The following is a 21,040-nucleotide window of genomic DNA, read 5'->3' on the forward strand; positions in this document are numbered from 1 at the left end:
TTTGAAAGACATTTCAATCACCACAGTTTCAAAGTACAAATTCAAATTACTGGTTAAACCAGGCTAATAGCAAAGACCTAAATTTTATTTGCGCCACATCCCTTAGGGCCAGAGCCGAAATTGGTAATAAAACTAATAGACATTTCATCATCCCAGTATATACGTCCCACTGCTGGGCACAGGCCTCCTCTCAGAACAAGAGGGCTTAGGCCATAGTTCCCACGCGGGCCCAGTGCGGATTGGGAACTTCACACGCACCATTGAACTGCTTCGCAGGTTTGTGCCGGTTTCCTCACGATGTTTTCCTTCACCGCATAGCTCGTGGTAAATTTCAAATGTAATTCCGCACATGAATTTCGAAAAACTCAGAGGTGCGAGCCGGGGTTTGAACCCACGACCCTCTGTTTGAGAGGCGATAGGTCAAACCACTAGGCCACCACGGCTCTCCACTTAAACATTTAGAAAGTTTTATATTAAATCCGCTACCAAAATGCGGAAAAGTTGAAATAGTGGTTCCAGAATACCGTAGGGGCAATCACAACGGGGATTTAGCCGATTCTCGTGAAAAATTGTGCTAAACCCAGCTTTCCTTTTTTTAACCCCCGACGCAAAAAGAGGGGTGTTATAAGTTTGACCGCTATGTGTGTCTGTGTGCCTTATCTGTCTGTGTAACGGATTTGAATTGCGTTTTTTTTTTTATTTGAAATCAGGTTTTCTAGCAATGCTTCTTAAACATAAATAAATATCATGGGACACTTGACACCAATAGACCTAGTCCCAAACTAAGGAAAACTTGTACTATGGATACTAGGCAACTGATAAACATACATCACATTATTCGACAAAAGAACGAAAGTCATTGACATTGCTCAGAGAATTAGTTCGTTGAAGTGGCGTTGGGCTGGCCACGTCTGTCGCAGGACCGATGAACGGTGGAGCAGACGGGTCCTCGAATGGAGACCACGGACGGGAAAACGTAGTGTAGGGCGTCCTGAGGCACGGTGGACGGATGACCTTAAGAGGATCGCTGGCGGCGGATGGATGCGAGGGCTGAAGACAGAGTGTTGTGGCGCGCCATGGAAGAGGCCTATGTCCAGCAGTGGACTGCTGTAGGCTGATGATGATGATGATGATCCAAGACCCGAGAACAAACATTCGTATTATTCATACAAATATCTGCCCCGGCCGGGAATCGAACCCAGGACCTCAAGCTTCGTAGTCAGGTTCTCTAACCACTTAGCCATACGATCGTCACATGCTTCATTAAAATCGCTTTAGCCGTTTTTGAGATATTGAAATTTGAAGTGACAATGTCGGGGGTTTTCTTTCTTTTGACTAATATAAATTAGTGTGGTTTTGAAACTAATAACATAACCTAACCAACAAAAACTTGGAACAATCCCCGACATTGTCACTTCAAAGTTCAATATCTCAAAAATGGCTAAGCCAATATTGAGAAATTATCCATCGCTAGAAAACCTGCTTTCAAATAAAAAAAACGGCATTCAAATTGGTTCACCCGTTTAAGAGCTACGGTGCCACAGACAGCCAGACATAGCGGTCTAACTTATCCCCTCTTTTTGCGTCGGGGGTTGAAAATAAACTAAAGTAAAGGTAAACCAAAAATATATGACTATTGTCAAGAGGGCGCTATTGTTCTTATTTATATGGCAATAGTTCAGTATAGTCTGAACAATGACATCTTGACTTGTCTACAACGTTTACCTGTTAGCTCTGATGTTAATTTGGAAAGGTTTTGTAGTGAAATAGTTTCATTCCCCAAGCGTTTTTTTTTCAGTAGTTTATTATAAACATTATTTACAATGATCCGTTGTTGACTACTAATCGTTTTGGGCATTTTTGTTATTGTTCAAAGAAACCGCCACAGTGACACTGTCAATCATTAAAATTATTGCCAGTGTCAGGCTTCAAAGTATCAACATTTTGCTACAATATCATTTAATAGTAGACCCATAAAGAAAATAGTGGATAGTGGTTTCAGTTCAGCTCCTATTTGTTCGCAGATGTTATTTATTAAGACGGAAACTGGCAATTTCGCTTCAATTAAGCTATTGCGCGTGTTCCGTTCACCGCAACGTCAGGCTCCGTAAATCCGGCCGTGGCGTTTCCGCCCGATGGTTAACTTAACTTAACCTGGTATTTGTACCTAGTGTTTGTACGTAGTTTCAAGTAACAAGTAAAAGTAATTGTGTCTTTCATTAAATTTTTAGTACTTGTTAACCCCCGACACAAAAAAGGTGTTATAAGTTTTACGCTAATACCTGTTTGTATGTCTGTCTATCTGTAGCATCGAAGCTCTCAAACGGATGCACCGATTTCAGTTTTTCACGTGAAAGCGAGTTTTTTTGTGGTGTTTTTCTAAGTTTTGTATAAATCGGTTCAGCTGTGTGTGCTGTTCAAACATGTGAAACTAAAAAAATCTTCTTTTTTCTTTTTATTCTGGTTTCTCTGTGCATCCATGTCTCATCTATGTATTTTCGACTTAAAAACAACTTAATCTTAGCTTAAGGTTAGGTTAGAACTGTGACCACAACATAAAGCGAATCGCTACCAGAAAAGAAATTTCATCACACAAACTTTCGCATTTACATATAATAAATAAATAAATAAATAAATATCATGGGACACTTGACACCAATTATTGTCCTAGTCCCAAACTAAGCAAAGCTTGTACTATGGACACTAGGCAACGAATAAACATACTTATATAGATAAATACATACTTAAATACATATTAAACATCCAAGACCCGAGAACAAACATTCGTGTTATTCACACAAATATCTGCCCCGGCCGGAATTCGAACCCAGGACCTCAAACTTCGTAGTCAGGTTCTCTAACCACTTAGCCATCCGGTCGTCTAATATTAGTAGGATATATATAATATATATAATAGGATATATATATAATAGGATACATATAATATTAGTAGGATAAAGGTAGAGCCCCTTTCTACGGACATTTCAAAGATCTAGAAGTTACTGTAGAGGAAAAGAGTGACAACTCTGCCTTTTATTACCGTAAGGTAGCGTTACTGATGGAGCCAAAATAAATCACTCTCTTTTACCTTCTTTCTATGTCAGTGACTTTAGTTATTCGGCGAATTTCCGTATTCGCGCTAAGAGAAAGAAACTCCAAGCATTATGACAGCTTTCTCTTTAAAGCTCCGTAAAGTAGGTAACGTTCAATCAATTAAATAAAATTATCCCCCGCGTATTTAGTGGCCTCGGTACGTGGCTCATCAATCTCGCGCCGGATATATTAGCGCTCATTAGCGGCTATCTCGATGACCCGCTATCGCTTAACGTAATCGCCCGCTTTATGGCCTAGGATTTTCAAGAGCTGAAGAGATTGACCGACTACAGCCGGGGGCTTCGAAAACAAATACGTAAAATAACATTTTCACCTCAGCACCTCAAACAGGCAGGTTTTGCTATGAGAAATCAGTGAGCAAAATCGCATTTTGCTCACTCCGTGAGACAAAGTAACTTTTTAATTATTTTTTTTAAATGCTGAGTACAGTGTTGGGTCTACTCACTGAATTCCAAATATTTGAACTTTACTTTGACCTGTCATTTCACTTCAACTCGAAAAAGCAAGAGATAGGATCAAATTTGTCGATTACAAACTTAAATTAAATTTTTGGTATTAAAATATATCGAAATATTTCCAAAATGTAAATTTTCCCGATCTTTTAGTAAAGTATGCAACCTCGTTGCACGAAAGCCGCTTCTCTTGTTTTTTTTTTTATAAAAGAATTGGGTATACTGCCTCTACAGTATAATTATTATTTGTTAAATGAATGATTTTTTAACAAATCTATTTATGTTTATGTAATAGAAATCTTAATAAAAATCATATTTAAAGGTTTAATTGTTCAACCTTTTCAATAACCCCGAGATGAGGCTTTTTGCAGTATTAAAAATAAGTGTGACATTAGTACAAGAAGTTAAGATTGCATGTTATGAGTATGCGATTTGTATTGTAGCTACTGGACTCTTTTATGGTTTTAAATGTAATTTATATATTTGATAATAATCGGATTCTATTTTAAAAAAATGTGTTTGTTTTGTAAACAGGTAGGTATATGTGGTTTTATTCTTATGTTACATTTAAATTATGTTCTCGCTGCTGAGGTGAAAATTGTATGTGTCACACGAGACCAAAGTTTTTTTGCATCTCGTGTATTTCAATCCCTTACTGATCTCAGGATTCTAACCTAGAATCACTCGCTAACGCTCGTGATTCAATTATAGAATCCTTCGCTTACTCGGATTCAAAATCAACACTCGCAACAAAAAACAACTTTGCTCTCTTGTGCACAAATAACTATTTCTGCTCAAAATTAACAAAAGTTCCAAGTTAAATTTAATTTAATTCAAAAAACCGACCAAGTGCGAGTCGGCCTCGCGCACGAAGGGTTCCGTACCATTATCTGTACAACATAAGACATTAGCAAAAAAATCACGTTATTTGTATGGGAGCCCCCTTTAATATTTATTTGTGTTTGTTGATATAGCGGCCACAGATTACATAATCTGTGAAAATTACAAGTGTCTAACTATTACGACTTAAGAGATGGAGCCCTGTAACAGACGGACGGACAGACAGACAGACAGCGGAGTCTCAGTAATAGGGTTCCGTTGGCACCTTTAGGGTACGGAACCCTAAAAATATAACTCCATTGATGCCATCGATGATTCCGCCACTGCCGAGATTGTAAAAGGGGCACGTATTTGAATATCGAAATTTAAAATATCTAAAGTTAAAACGTCGACGGTCAAAATATCGAAAATCAAAATATCGAATGATCTAAATATCTACTATCATTATATCGACGTCTGGAATTCCTAAAACCGAAATATCGAACGGCTAAAATATCGAAAGTTCAAAATATCTACAACCGAATGATCGATATAAGTAATTATGTTAATATCGAAACACAAAATATCAACCGTCAAAAAACCAAATATTAAAATATCGAAAATTGAAATAGCGAAGTAGCTTAATATCAAGTAAAATGCATAGAACTCGATTCTGGCACTTGCCGGCCGCTGCCGCTGCTTTATGAGCCAGAGAGCGACATAGGCTACTTTTTACCCGACTGCCCGAAAGAGGGTTATTAAAATTCACAACTCCAATAACCGAATTCCACGCGGGCGAAGCCACGCCCAAAAGCTAGTGCTGAATAAATATAAAAGAGAAAAATGTTAACCCCACCTTTCTTTAAATAGCCTATTCAAGTATCTGAACATAAACGGTTACAGTATACAAGCTCTGTTAGTGATCTTAACCGGCTCGTCTCAAGCTTAACTCGAAGACCAATATTGCGGGTCGAAGTCAAGGATTCCGTTGATAAGCCGTATTAAGTGAGCCGAGTTAATACTATCACACTATTGCTCGGATTGTCACTGAATTATGTGACTGTGTGGAGTATGTCGAATCGAAATTGCTAGGAAAATATACGAGTAGTTACTACGTAGTTACTACGAGTAGTAAGATTTGAATAATCATCATCCCAGCCTATATACGTCCCACTGCTGGGCACATGCCTCCTCTCAGATCAAGAGGGCTTGGGCCATAGTTCCCACGCGGGCCCAGTGCGGATTGGGAACTTCGCACGCACCATTGAATCGCTTCGCAGGTTTGTGCAGGTTTCCTCACGATGTTTTCCTTCACCGCAAAGCTCGTGGTAAATTTCAAATGTGATTCCGCACATGAATTTCGAAAAACTCAGAGGTGCGAGCCGGGGTTCGAACCCACGACCCTCTGCTTAAGAGGCGATAGGTCAAACCACTAGGCCACCACGGCTTCTAAAAAATTGCTTCAATTCGGACATCTTTTTCTAGCAATTTTGATTCGACATACTTCCACACAGTCACATAATTCAGTGACAATACGAGCATTATAAATGCAAACATGGCAAACATCACAAGTACTTTGACAAAACTACATTTTTAACACAGTAGATTTTTTATTTATAGAAAGGGATCGCCAATGATCATCACATCATTGTCCCAGCCTACATACGTCCCACTGCTGGGCACAGGCCTCCTCTCAGAATGAGAGGGCTTGGGCAGTAGTTCCCACTCGGGCCCAGTGCAGATTGGGAACTTCACACACACCGTTGAATTGCTTCGCAGGTTTGTGCAGGTTTCTTCACGATGTTTTCCTTCACCGTGAAGCTCGTACTAAATTTCAAATGTAATTCGCCAATGATGACCGGAATTATTTCCAAACATCCCTGTCCCACATATTATTATAATCCATGATAATAATCCTACTGCACGAATTTTCTACTGTTCTGGGTTAGCTGGAAGAGACCCCTTACTAGGGATAAGCTCGCCTTTCTATTTCTTTCTGTATCCGTAATTTTTTTCTATTTTTATGTGCAATGAAGATTTATAATACGCCTTAGATATTAATTCTTCTTGTAATTAAAATAACGCCCAATGACAGCCAGACAGCGCAGGCTTCGTATAATAGGGTTCCATTTTGGACACGGAATCCTAAACAAGGGCAAGTTTGTCACAACCAAAATTTTACGAAGCGACTTGCTTTGCGAAAATGTAGTTGAAACATATCACATTCTATACCACACTTAAGTTCCAAAACCCAGCATCAGCATCAGGTCTTAAAGTTCCCGAAATCGCTCGTTTAGACTCAAAATGGAATTTTAAAGGTGCTTTACTTTCGATCGCATCGCGGGCTCGAATCGTTTGGCTTAACTTGCCAGAGGTATAGCCACCGAGCTCGGCTTTCCTTCTCGAGACAGTTAAATATATTGCTTTAGATTTTTGCTATCAATGAATTTGGAATGGTGTTTGTAATGTGAAAATTTTGCATTTGCTTAAGCCCGGTTTCCACCGAGAGTTTCCTTTCCACCGGTTTCTTACATCGATCCATTTTATAGAGGTTTGGTGTAAGTACTTCAATGCAGCCGATCGTTGAACGTTAAATTGAGTCCGTACGGAGTCCACTCCGCTCGCGGAGTAAATTGGGCTGCATGATGGTTGTTGACTATTTTAGAAGTCATCAAATCTGTTAGAAGAAAGTAGAAAATGAATAATAATACAGTAACTGAAAACTTCTTTGAATGCTGCTGCTGTAAACATCGTGTAAATAAGTATGGAAAGCACTTCATGTACTTATTTATTCATTTGCAACTGCAAGCCGACGCGTGCGCCGAGGTTTTAGCAACAGCAACGTTCGGCAATAGAGGGTGCCACCACAGAAAACTTTAAGCGTACAAGTCAACGCAAGTAAAAAGAGCTCTAGGTGGCTTGTGGAGGGGATAAGTTTGCGCATCTCAAATTCAAATTTCAAATTTCAAAATTTCAAATGATTTATTCAGTAAATAGGCCGCAATGGGCACTTTTACACGTCATTTTTTAAACTACCAGCGCTTTCGGAAAGACCATCATTGCCAAGAAGAATGCGCCGCAAGAAACTTGGCAGAAAGTCATTTTTTCATAAAAATATAATTACAAATAAAATACTTAAAAACTATATTATACAAAAAATAATAATAAAAGAAATACAGGGATGTATGGGGTCCCTTAGTTACAATACTAAACACTAACTATATCTAAACTATATCTACGTTCAGTGGAAGTGTAGAATGCTTCCACCGTCATAAATTTTAAAATAATAATAACTAAAAACTAAATATCTGTCAACTTACAAGCCAATGGCGTGACGGCCGCGCGCGCTCCTACGCCCCCTCCCGCGTCCCCCACTGCTCCGCCGCCAATTTCGCTCACTGCGCAGGTATATCGCCAGGAGCTCTTTTTACGTGCGTTGATTTGATACAATTCAATAGAATCTGTCAATTTTCTACAAATTTAAGACACCCTATCGTGGGCACACTTGATTATATATGTCCCTGTTGTTGCAATTATCATCTAAAAGGAATCAAAAAAGAATAATAGTCACATCACAAATCCTTAGGCAGCCCGGTGTTTATATTAGTAGGCTGAAAGTGTCTACAGGATTTTCAGATTCTATTGAATTGGAGAGCTCTTTCCAAGGGGCCAACAGACCAATATTTATAGTAGGTAGGTATAAATTAAGAGATAGATTTGTTACGAAAATAAAGCGTACAATTGTAGTAACCTCAGAGAGTAGTACAAGTATAATGCTGTTCATAAAAAAAAGACAAAGTGTGCATGTGTGTGATGCCACTGTGTTTGGGGCATGTTTTAAGGTTATTTTACTTATTTTATAATCGTGGTAGTCAAAACGCAAAAATGAAAAACAAAGCAAAAACGTGCAGAGTTTACTCATTGTCACTAACAGTAAACATTTAAAATAGTATCCGTGCTACTATCGTTTTATACGACAAAACAGTTCAGAGAAAAGGAGTTCAAAGGAGTTCAGTTGCTTTTGATATAGAGATTTGTTTTTCCATCCCTCGCACCAAATCTCATTTAAAATACTGAAACTTGCACCGTTAAAGTTTCTTGCTATCTTTTTGTTTTTATTTCCGACTTCGATTAGCCTTTGCCCGCAAACAAGCTATATCTTTGTGTGGCAAAATAATTGAAAAATTGTCAATCTCTTTCTTGGCAACTTTTGAGAATGTTCTTTGATTTTTCGATGAATAAAAGAAGCTCTTAAGATGCAATGAAGTATTTATTTTAAGTGCAAGAGAAATGAAAATAGGGGGTGATAATTTTAAATAGGTATTGATACCTTCGTGTGAGCCGTGGCTGGTTTTTAGGGTTTTGGAGCCAAAATGGCAAAAACGGAACCCTTATAGTTTCGCCATGTCTGTCTGTCTGTCTGTCCGTCCGCGGCTTTGCTCAGGGACTGTCAACGCTAGAAAGCTGTAATTTTGCACGAATATGTATGTAAACTATGCCGACAAAATGGTACAATAAAAATAAAAAAAAAATTTAGACTTAAAATTAGACCCATAGACGTAAAGTGGGGGTGATTTTTTTTTCTCATCGAACCTTGTAGTGTGGGGTATCGTTGGATAAGTCTTTTAAAATCATTAAGGGGTTGCTAAAACGATTTTTCGAATCAGTGATATGTTTGCAAAAATTCAACTTTAAAGTCAACACCAGATACACCATGCTTTACGATAATGAGCCAACTCTTGCCAGCCTTCGACCCCGAGATCCAAAAGGTCTTTCAATACCTCGTTCCTCCAGCGGTACCTGGGACGACCAACCGGCCTACGTTCACTCGGTCGTCCCAAAGCACTCTCTTCACGGCTCGATCCTCTCCCAGCCTTTCCACGTGCCCGAGCCACCGTAGTCTGGACGCTTTGGTCTCTCCTATAACATTGGGCTCAGGTACTAGGTTTAAGATAATGTAAAATAAACCTTTACTTAAATACGTCTAGGTATAGCTTGATCCCAAGCCCGCGCTCTGCCCATTGTCTATCTACCAACATCAACCAAATTGAAGGATAAAACTGCACCTAATCAGATAAACTGAAAACTCACACGCACTAAGATTTCCGTAACAAAAATGTGAATTATGTACAAAAAGACGAACAGATTTCCTTATGCGATAGCAGCCAATATGCGGGCCAGCATTACGGCGTCATGCGCCATCGGAATATCTTGACGCTCAGGGGCCTTGCAGACTGAAGAAGTTTGCATTCAAAATATTAGGGTAATTTGTGGGTCAAAACATGGAACGGAATAATATGGGCAGGTCAACAATTATATGGGCAAGAACAGAAGGCCGTGGGGTCGAAAAATTCTCTAAACGGAGACCACGGTTCGGTAAGCTCAGCGTAGGACGCCTACCAATAAGATGGACGGATGTCCTGGTTAAAGCCAGCAACTCAAGTCAATTTCTATGGAAATATCTTTTATAAATAACTGATGTGAGATATGAATTTTGTATTTGATAAGAATTTTAGCTTGAAACCTCCACTCGTCCCTAAAAAAGGGGCGTGATAGACAACAATATAATCCTAGAAGGGTTCCGTATTTTTGTAAGACCGGAACCCTTAAATTCATATTTGAAGTCGTATATACCCGAAATGGAACTCGAACGAACAATTAAAATGCTTCATAGCAGCCATTCGGAGAGCCGTACCGCCCGTAACCCTGTCATGAGGCCATGCGATGTAGTCAACATTTATGGCTACATTCATTTTCATGTTTCCAGGGTAGTGACGCGAAAAATCTATTTTTTGTATCTAAAACTTTGCAAGTAAAAAAGTTTAATTATTTTTAGTACAAGCTTTTTTGCTGACTGTATTTTTTGTACCTTTCCATCTCGCCCCTTCAGTTAGACATCAGCCGACGACTAACTAATTTACATATACGATTTACTTATATAGTTAGGCGTTGTTGCCCAGGGTGCACGTTTAGTTAGCCGTTGTTGCCCAGTTTGAACTTATAGTTAGCCGTTGTAGCCCAGGGTGCACTTATAGTTAGCCGTTCTTGTTCAAGGTGCACTTATAGTTACCCGTTATTGCCCAGGGTGCACTTATAGTTAGCCGTTGTTGGCCAGGGTATACTTACAGTTAGCCGTTGTTGGCCAGGGTGCAGTTATAGTTAGCCTTTGTTGCTCAGGGTGCACTTATAATTAGCCGCTGTTTCGCAGGGTGCACTTATAGTTAGCCGTTATTGTGAAGAGTGAACTTATAGTAAGCCGTTGTTGCTCAGGGTACCCGGCCCAGGCTACGCTTCCCCGTTCCATGGGACCTGAAGCCTTGAATAGAAGGAAGCATTTGAAGATGTTTCTGACGTCGCACCCCGTATTTTGTTCTCTTAGGTAAAGTAAAAAGTAGGTGCCTAATAAGTTAAAAAAACACCTTTTTTAGTTATTTATACCAATCACCTCGTACAGATCTAGTAAACAGGTAATATTTCTCCGTTGCATTTGGTCGGATGAGTTCGTATTTGTCTTGCTGTCTCAAATAGCTACAGTAAACTCCAGTAAGCTAGCTGAGGAAGCAAGTTAAATACGAACTTCTCCATTATTCACTACACCATTAACTAGACAGACCAGTGATTGCAGTTGAGACACTTGACTGTTAAAATCACCCAACTCACAAACTTAAAAATTGCTCATTTTTAAATCTGCATTTCATGAGTATTTCGTATTTATTTGATAAATACGCGAATGAAAACGAATACAGGTCCCGCCGACACACATCGCTGGTTATTGGCACCGTTAAAGTGTTACGGACGATTCACTCCATATTTTATTAGTTCATAAACGAAATTGCGGAGTTTTATGAATCGGTGCGAAGTTATTGTTTTAGTAGCGTAAATAAAATTGATATATCCGTCGCGTATTTAAGTGCAGTATCGCTAGCTGGTGAAGAGTTGAGTAAAATTTGAAGTGTTTTTACAATTCTCTGTCTCTAACTAGCTCTCTCTCTCTCTTTTCTTTCTTTCACTTCTCAATGCATACAAAAATGAACATCAAATAAATACATTCTAAAGCGACATAACGTTAGCATGTTTCAGATGCGTACAGCACCATCTACCGGTTCAATAAAAGACTAAATTACTTACTTCAAACTTAATTATACAAGTTAGACATGGATGGAGATTGTTAGTTAACAAATGGAAGTTAACAATTAGCCTATTCTAAAAACATACATATTGTAGCACTTTTAAGCTATCATTTTTACAGGTACCTAGGAAAAGTTTTCTGGCCATAACTTTTGTGTTAATTAGTTTCAAATGAAAGCCCTCGACACATTTTTAGAGACGTCAAAGACGAACCCAAATATGAAGATTTCGTGTATGTTAGATCTTTCACGTCAATAGAGAGATACGAAAGAAGTGTTTTTTAAGACAATGTTTAAAAAAATCATACTAAATTAAGTCTTAGTTTTTTTCAAAACCCGTTAGATAAAAATGGAGATAAAAAATTGAAGAACCAATAGCCGTTTGACTTATAATTCCATCTGTAGTGCAAAAGTAGAAGATACGATTCTAAACTTGTCAAAAATTTATGAAAACCTCGGTTAGCTCGGTTAGTTTAAGAACTGCATATCGTACCAAATTTCAAGTCGGTACCTACTATTAACTATTGAGGAGTTCCCTCCTGCGGAGCCGATCCTGGCAGGACCACCAAGATGTCACTACCAGATGATTGTATTGACACCAAATTTACATAAGTATGTCAAATTTCAAGTCAATTGGACCGCTGAAAGTGGGTCAAATTTAGCTTCAGAGATTTGACCCGAACAAATAAATTAAGTAATAAACAGAGAAGCTAAAGAATAAAGCTTGTAAAATGCTCTGTTAAGAAATTAAGATTGGGTTTTGGCATTCCGTGTTGCGTGCTATACCACTACACCACCACTGGAAAGGAGTACAAACCCAAATTTCTCCTATGCACCACATATCTCAGCTTGTTTGTTTTGTTATTTAGTCACTTAAGCAGCGACACTAGCGACATCTATGATTTAGCCCTCATCGAGAAACTTTCAGCACTCCATTGGAACTAACCGCTCACCCGGACAAGAGATGTCGCTATTAAGCAATCAAATTAAGATGTTTATAACCTCGCATGTACAAGCTCCCTAACGAGGGGCGGATTCTTAGCAAGTAGGGAACTATTCTCGAAGTCAGATAACGATTTCTTCACTCGCTTTGTTTGGTTTGCAATAACAATAAGCGTACCTTAGCTCAGAACCTCCATTTTTATTACGAGATTTTAATAGGTATGTGCCCTTAGATGTAAAAAAACGATAGATAGGCCCCTAGCTTCGCGTGGACCGCTTAAATTAAGTGCAGTGCACACGACTTGCCTTAGTCCGTCTGGACACGTGCGTGTTAGGCCACGTCCACACCGCTGCTTAAAAAACGGTGACGGTACGGAATCGCAGTGACGCATTGTATGCGCACCGTTTTTTATTGCATGCTCTCCACACCGCTCTGCTTAAAATACGCAGACGGTGCGGAATCGCAGTGACGTGCAGTAAACGTCAGAACTTTACCGCATGCTCTGCATGTCTTTTAGTCTTATTACTGTAAAGTGGTGGTACTTATGGAGCCAAAATAAATCTATCTTTCTTTCTTTCTTTCTCTCTACCAAAAATCGTAACGTTTATGGCACGTCACTGCGATTCCGCACCGTCTGCGTATTTTGAGCAGCAGTGTGGAGAGCATGCAATAAAAACGATGCGCATACAATGCGTCGCTGCGATTCCGTACCGTCACCGTTTTTGAAGCAGCGGTGTGGCTGCTTTTTTTTATACGTCAAAAACTGTCAAGGAAGAAAAATACTACTAAAACCGACACCACGACACGCCACCCAACGCGTGTGTGTACTCATCAATCCCATACATTTACAACGACCAGAAACAGACGTAAGACATACCATGTGATGACACGTGGCGTGTCTTATATCTGCACCTGGACGTATCTCTATTGTTGATGACATTTTCGAGGTTTATGATTATGACTGTGTGGGTAAGTGTTTGTAAATATTTGTTAATTCGGTACGTAATATAATAATGTACCCAATCTACCCTCTTTTGTATCTATGTAAGTAAGTACCTATTATTAAGGAAGTAGTTTATTTTAGACGGAATTGATTTTATTTATTTGTTGGTATTATTCGATCCTAATGATTTTGTAGGGTTTCTTGGTATTTGCTTACAAAGAAATAAATTATTGATTGATTCATATATTATTTTTGGAGAGATCGAAACAAACGAATGAATAAACCGGCTTTTTACCTCGCTCTTCTTTTACCAGACAACAACGTATGTAAGACATATTGTTGGGTTAGTGCCAATCCACGTATCTAATTACTAATTCTACATATTGACAAAGGATAAGAAAGGTGAAGTGGCTCCACCAGTGGAAGCAATATAGGAATATTCCAATGTTAATTTATTGAATCAGGCGTCACTTCGCGGAGGACTTATTATTATTATTATTTTTTGTAATTTTTTCTTTTATTTTATAGTGTAGTTTTTAAGTATTTTATTTGTAACTAGATTTTTCTCGCGGCTTCGCTCGCGTTAAGTTAAGAGTAACATACATGATTGTACTTTCTGCGATCCTTTTTGTCGTGTTTTGATTGATTTTTCGGAGGATCATATGGAAATACAAATACAGGCAGACGTTTTTTTTTTAATTCAGACAGATGGTGCAAATGTAATTCAAAAATCAACTAACATAATTAATCATATTCGTACCAACTTTGGAATCATCATCATCATGTCAGCCGAAAGACGTCCACTGCTGGACATGGGCCTCCCCCAAGGGTAACTTTGGAATGGAATGTGGAATTTCAGAAAACGTTAAAGTAGTGACGCGTTTCCTTTGTCCGCGACTTCGTTCACGACATAGGATTATTCCCTCGGGATAAGAATAAGTGAATTCTGTACACATAGCTGTCCCTGTAACGTGAAACAGGCTTTTTTGGGTTCCGGAGCCAAAATGGAAAAACGGAACCCTTAAAGTTTCGATAATGTCTGTCTGTCTGTCCGTCCGCGGCTTTGCTCAGAGACTATCAATGCTAGAAAGCTGTAATTTTGTAGGAATATATATGTAAACTATGCCGACAAAATAGTACAATAAAAAAATTAAAAACAATTTTTTATGGTACCTCCCATAGACGTAAAGTGGGGGTGATTTTTTGTCCTCATCCAACCCTTTAGTGTGGGGTATCGTTGGATAGGTTTTTTTAAAACCATTAGAGGTTTGCCTCGAAGATTTTTCGATTCAGCGATTTGTTTGCGAAATATTTAACTTTAAAGTGAAAATTTTCATTAAATCTAAAACTTGAAAATTTTGAAAAAAATCAGGATGGTAGTATGTAAGTATATCAAACTTTCAAGGAAAACTATAACGGTTAAGTTTTCTTGAGAATTATTAGTAGTTTAAGGTATAAAATATACCTAAACTATGAAAGATTCCGTATAAAATACGAAATCCTTAGAAAAATATTACTTAATTTTGTTCGTAATGGCTACGGAACCCTACTTCGGGAGTGTCCGACACGCTCTTGGCCGGTTTTTTATCTAGGGAAATCGCAAAGTTCCGGATAGATATAACTGTTTAGTTCGATTTACAAAAAAACTTTCCCTAACAGACAGCTCCACTGTTTTTCTACTTTAACCCTGAGAAATTGTGAAGTTTTTGCGGGACATGAATTACTATTTTGTTCTATACACAAATAAAATGTTTCATTTGCCGACTGTTTCATTTCCCAGCTATCAAATTTCTCCGAAACCAAAAAAAAATCTCAGTGTATTTTTTACCCATGTGGTGTCGGGTTAGAATTAGGTACACCTCTGCATTTCTTCCGTGGATGTCGTAAGAGGCGACTGAGGATGTAGGAAGGTATACCGTTGTCACTATTGTACCTTTTTTTTGTCAAACTTTATACCTGAAATTGCTAAAAGTTGCTCCGAAGCGGTAACGATTCGTGTGCTCTGCCTACCCCATTTGGGAATACAGGCGTGATAATATGTTTGTGTGTGTGTATTTTTTATGATTTTATAGAATACAGTAGGTTTAGTTAGGTTTGTTTTATGAAAGTTCCGAAAATAATATGGTTTCAGAGAAAATCATGACTTGGGAAAAAATAATTTTGCGAAAAGGCGGAGTATAAACTCATCCACTTCTGCTGCTGACTGTACCATTTGCAGTCGAACTCGTTAGTCTCAAATAACTTCACAGTAATTAACTTAAATGGGACGTAACACAGCGTTAACATCTGAATCGAAACGCAATTAAACTTGTGCATATCTATTCTGGCCAATCCTTGGCTAGGAGATATGGTGTTTATTAGTAAGCAAAAGCGTATTAGAAAACAAATAAAAATAGCGTTTAAACTAACTTTGTTGTTATTACTATATCCTATCCGTCTAATATTATAAATACGACGAAGTCACCACATATGTAAATATGTAAGTAAACTCTTTATTGTACAAAATAAGTAACAAACACAAATAAAGGTGGTGAATAAAATAGTAAATAAAGGTGATTCAGTGGGGATTCCCAAAAATTACATCAAATTCAAATTGAAATTAAAAAAAATCAAATGATTTATTCAGTAAATAGGCCGCAATGGGCACTTTTACACGTCATTTTTTTAACTACCAGCGCTTTCGGAAAGACCATCATTGCCAAGAAGAATGCGCCGCAAGAAACTTGGCAGAAAGTCATTTTTTCATACTAAAATAATTACAAATAAAATCATCGTAAATTAATTCATGTTAAATAAAAAACACGTATTTTTTTTCTCATTCTAGCGGTCATAATTTAATGCGCTAATGCTAGAAAAGTTTATAATAGCTAGATAGATCATTTAACCGTTAAGCATTACAGATGTAACAAACACACACATGTCACACATACACGTAGCGTAGATGCGTTCAAATATTGGAAAATCAAAAACATAATAATATAAAAAAATTGTCGCACAAACGTAGCTATCTTACACGTGTCACCGCGGAGTTCCAAGGCTTTAGCTGATACACTAAACTCACGCTTAATACAATGAAACCGCTAGTATTTGGTTCAGTGGCCTCTACGGCGGTTTCAATCCGCCACATGATTTAACGACCCACTTCATGCTTGTATCGCGTAGGGTCGGCATATAAATATTTTTGCTGACGCGACTCGCGTAAAAACTCGGCGGCAGAGAGTACCGACGGCAGATAAGACAAGTCTTATTTATGGAAATAAAAAATTGAAAAAAAACCTGACAGTCTTAATAACCTAACCTAACCTACAAAAAGTCGGGAAACCCCTGATAAATCATCAACCGATTTTGATAAATCATGTCTAAGAACCATCGCTAGAAACCCTGCTTTCATAAAAACCCTCATACAAATTGGTTACCGTTGAGAGAGACACACACAGACACAGACACACACACACAACTTATTTGCGTCGGGGGTTAAAAAAACAAAATAAAAAGCACTTCTTTTGGAAAGTAGACACATTTCGAATAGCACCTAAGTAATTAGAAATGGTGTCTCCCAAAATTGCAAAACAATGATCCTTCTAATGCACTTTAAAAAGTATACAGCAGGAAAGTGGGCTTTATGGCACTAAGCCTTAAAAGATAAAAAAAAGAGGAGATTTTCAATTCGTCGGAATATTTTATAGCACGAAATAGTCCTTCTCCTACATTTAACATAGGCCGGCGTCACCGGTTCCCGTCGAAGTTATCTGAAACTCTTTCAATCGTAACCACAAGCGGCAGCCTCGTAAATCCACCACCGCAACTCGGACCAGTCCTTAGAGCATTAAATCAACCGGAGCCGTCAACTACGCAACAAATCTAGCAATACACTTAGAATTAAAACTGCGACCTGTCTGCCTTACAATATTTTATTGAACTCATTACAAATGAGCTTGTATACAAATGATCTAGTTCCTTTATTCATCTTGTCTTTGTGCTAACACAGCCTACAAAAGCACATCAAAATAACATTACAATGGACATGTTTTTAAAAGTAGCAGAACAAAAGAGGAGGTGGTGATGGTAGGATCTTGTGCAAGGTCCGCTGAATTGCTACCACCATCTTGCTCGCTAATCCTGCCGTGAAGCAGCAGTGCTTGCACTGTTGTCTTTCGGCGTGGAGGGTAAGACAGGCGGTGAAATTACTGGCACTTGAGGTATCCCAGCCCCTTTAGGTCGGCAACGCATCTGCAATCCCCCTGGTGTTGCAGGTGTCTATGGGCGGTGGTGAGCTCTTACCATCAGGAGACCCACTTGCTCGTTAACCATCCAGTTGCATAAAAAACAAAGCAGCTTTTTTAGTGAGTACAATCGAATCTTGCATTTAAAACCCCATGATTAGAGACACCTGTATGTCATTCGCTAACCCTGTCTCTAACCACCAGTTCTTGCATTATATTCTGGTGTGCGAAGAAGGATAGCTGGTGATATTATGAGAGCAAAACACGCTTCTGCTATCTCTCTTGCAATACGGTATTGGACTTGTGAATTTATAGATAGATACAGCTAATAATTTAGTGAAGAAAAAAGTAATTAAAATTAAACTGTTCGTTTAAAAAAAAATGTCTCTTTCTTAAACGCTTTTTATTTATAAAGAGCTGCTTCGGTGAGATGTCATGATGTCATTATAATTAATATACTTATATACGAGTAATATAAAATCGGTTGATCTTTTTCTATGTATTAAATTAACCATAACCAAATTCTGTGGAGGTGACAGCACTTACTTATAGACTATTGTGATGTAAAATATGTGATGTCTTCGATTCCACAAACCCAGGAGCTCATGACACCTCCTGTTCGTTTGCCGCCCCTAGAACCCAGATATCTAGCATAAACAGGTTGCAAATAAATCCCCTGAATCCCGGGGTTCCGTCACGGGCTTTTGAATACGTCACTGACCACCGTATTTATTATTTCCGGGGGCCGAAGATTGATCGCGTCCTGGCCAAGTTTTCGACGGATCGATGGGCGTTCGATGTCGATTTGGACATATTTAAGGATTGGTGTGGATCAACTCTAGAGTCTCAGTCTGTTTTGATATTGTCTTGTATATCTTGTGTGTCTATTATTGTATCTTGTTAGGTTATTTGGTTGTGGTACCCATTCATCATACTGATTTATCTATAAAAGTATGTTTATCCGTTGCCCTAGTATCCATAGTACAAGCTTTGCTTAGTTTGGGAATAGGTCAATTGGTGTCAAGTGTCCCATGATATTTATTATTATTATTAATAATAGTAAAGTTTTTGAAACAGACAAATAACTTTCTTTTGGCACCATTATAATACACAATTAATTACAATATAAAAAAATCAAAATCGTAATCCTAAATACTACGGCCCAAGCGATGTCATTCTGAGAGGACGCCAGGTGTCCAGGTGATAAGCTAGCATAATGATGATGACAAAAACACATCCATTAAAATATTATTTTTAAATGCGAAAGTGTATGTGTTTGTATGTTTGTCAGTCTTTCACGTCAAAACGGAGCGACGGATCGACCTGATTTTTGGCATAGAGATAGTTTATGGGCCAGAGAGTGACATAGGCTACTTTTTATCCCGGGAAAATGCACAGTTCCCGAGGGAACAGCGCGCGATAATCGGATTCCACGCGGGCGAAGCTGCGGGCAAAAGCTAGTTTTATTATAATACGCCACGGCACTGCTACCTTGTAAAATAAACCCCACAATTGACTCCGGTTAGGTACCATTTCAGCACTCTGCCCCTAACTTCTTTGCTAGAATACATAACGTTGTTTTATTCCCGTTTTTACGGCCGTCACGTGTGACATCACAAGCGGGCAAACACGCAGCGAAGCCTCTGTTACCAAATCTGCCAAAGTTTTAATCACGGAAAAACTATTGATTGCATTCGTGTGCGATACCGGGGTAATTATTCGTGCATTAAAAACCGATTAATTATTCTGGATAGTTTTCTGTAAAAATTGCCGCATATTCTGATACAGTTTTTTAGTTATTTGTTAGAAAGACAGAAACTTTTTTTTATTCGACTGGATGGTTAAAGAGCAAGTGGGTCTCCTGATGGTAAGAGATCACCACCGCCCAGGGGTATTGCAGATGCGTTGCCAACCTAGAGGTCTAAGATGGGATACCTCAAGTGCCAGTAATTTCACCGGCTGTCTTACTCTCCACGTTGAAACACAACAGTGCAAGCACTGCTGCTTCACGGCAGGATTAGCGAGCAAGATGGTGGTAGCAATCCGGGCGGACCTTGCACAAGGTCCTACCACCTGCAAACTCTAACGAATTATCGAAAACGACATGAAAATCTACAGTCAATTCGTAAAAAAAGTGATCGGGAAAACGAGACGGTTGAAACGCTCGAGTGATCGCCCACCGAGGATACGTTTTTGAAAAGTTTGAAAATATTTAATCATTCCGAAACAGTAACACTTTACAAGCTTTTGTTTAACTTGCAATGTATTTGTACAGGTCAAATCTTGCAACTGAATTTCGACCCACTTCTAGTGGTCAAATTGACTTAAAATTTTACATACTTAGTTATGTAAATCTGGTGTCAATACTATAAACTGACAGTGACATCTTGGTAGCCCGGCCAGGATTGTCTTGGGATGAGAGAACTGTATTGCATCGGTTATTCTGATCAGGGATGTTACGGAGCACCGATTCCGTTTCCGTTAAGTCGGAACTTCCGTTTGATATTAAACATCCGTTTCAGTTCCGGTTCCGTTACGTCGAAAGTTATATCGGATGTCAATGCTTAGCGCGGCGACTGGACATGAGTGGCGTACATCAAACACATACAGAGGGCTAATCATGTAACGTTTCTGACACTCGCGAACACAATCAAATGACAGTTTTTGTATGCGAAAACTATCATTTGATTGTGATTCCGAGTGTACGAAACGCTACGCAATAGACCCTCAGGCTTAGTAGACCTACCCTTAACATCTCATCCACCTATCACTCAGGCTCCGAAAATACAAACTGAGACATGGATGCACAGAAAAACCAGAAAAAGAGACCAGCGCTGGGAATCGAACCCAGGTCCTCAGCAATCCGTGCTGCGTGCTATAACCCCTACACCACCGCTGGACAGGAATTTAGACACGAATTTTTCCTATGCATACATATCTCAGGTTGCCCATTTCTACTACGCTACTTATGCAGCAGCACTAGCGACATCCATGTTTCGCTCTCATCGAGAGACGTCACATTCTTTCGGAACCAACCGCTCACCCAGACAAGAGATGTCGCTACTAAGCAATCAAATTATGATTGGTTATTTGGAGTCTTTTTGTATTTTTTATTTCAACTCCAAATTTGTTACTTTTACGGGTATCCCGTGAAACCATATCGAAAATACAAACCCACGGGATGATAAAACCACATCCGTTACTTTACTGATTCTGATGTACCAGGAAATGTGTGGGCAATTAGCCGAATTGTGGTGGCGTTTCAAGTCTGCCTTTTTTTACATAACCCACTCGTACTGGTAACAGATAATTTTGGTAAAAATGCCAAAATGCATAGAATGTTGAGATGACATGTAACACTATCAAAAAGTACAAAATGTTTGTACCACCAGGTCAGTTTGTCTGAATATTTTAGGGAC

Source organism: Choristoneura fumiferana, chromosome 9 (genome assembly GCF_025370935.1).
Source record: "Choristoneura fumiferana chromosome 9, NRCan_CFum_1, whole genome shotgun sequence".
Taxonomy (NCBI): domain Eukaryota; kingdom Metazoa; phylum Arthropoda; class Insecta; order Lepidoptera; family Tortricidae; genus Choristoneura; species Choristoneura fumiferana.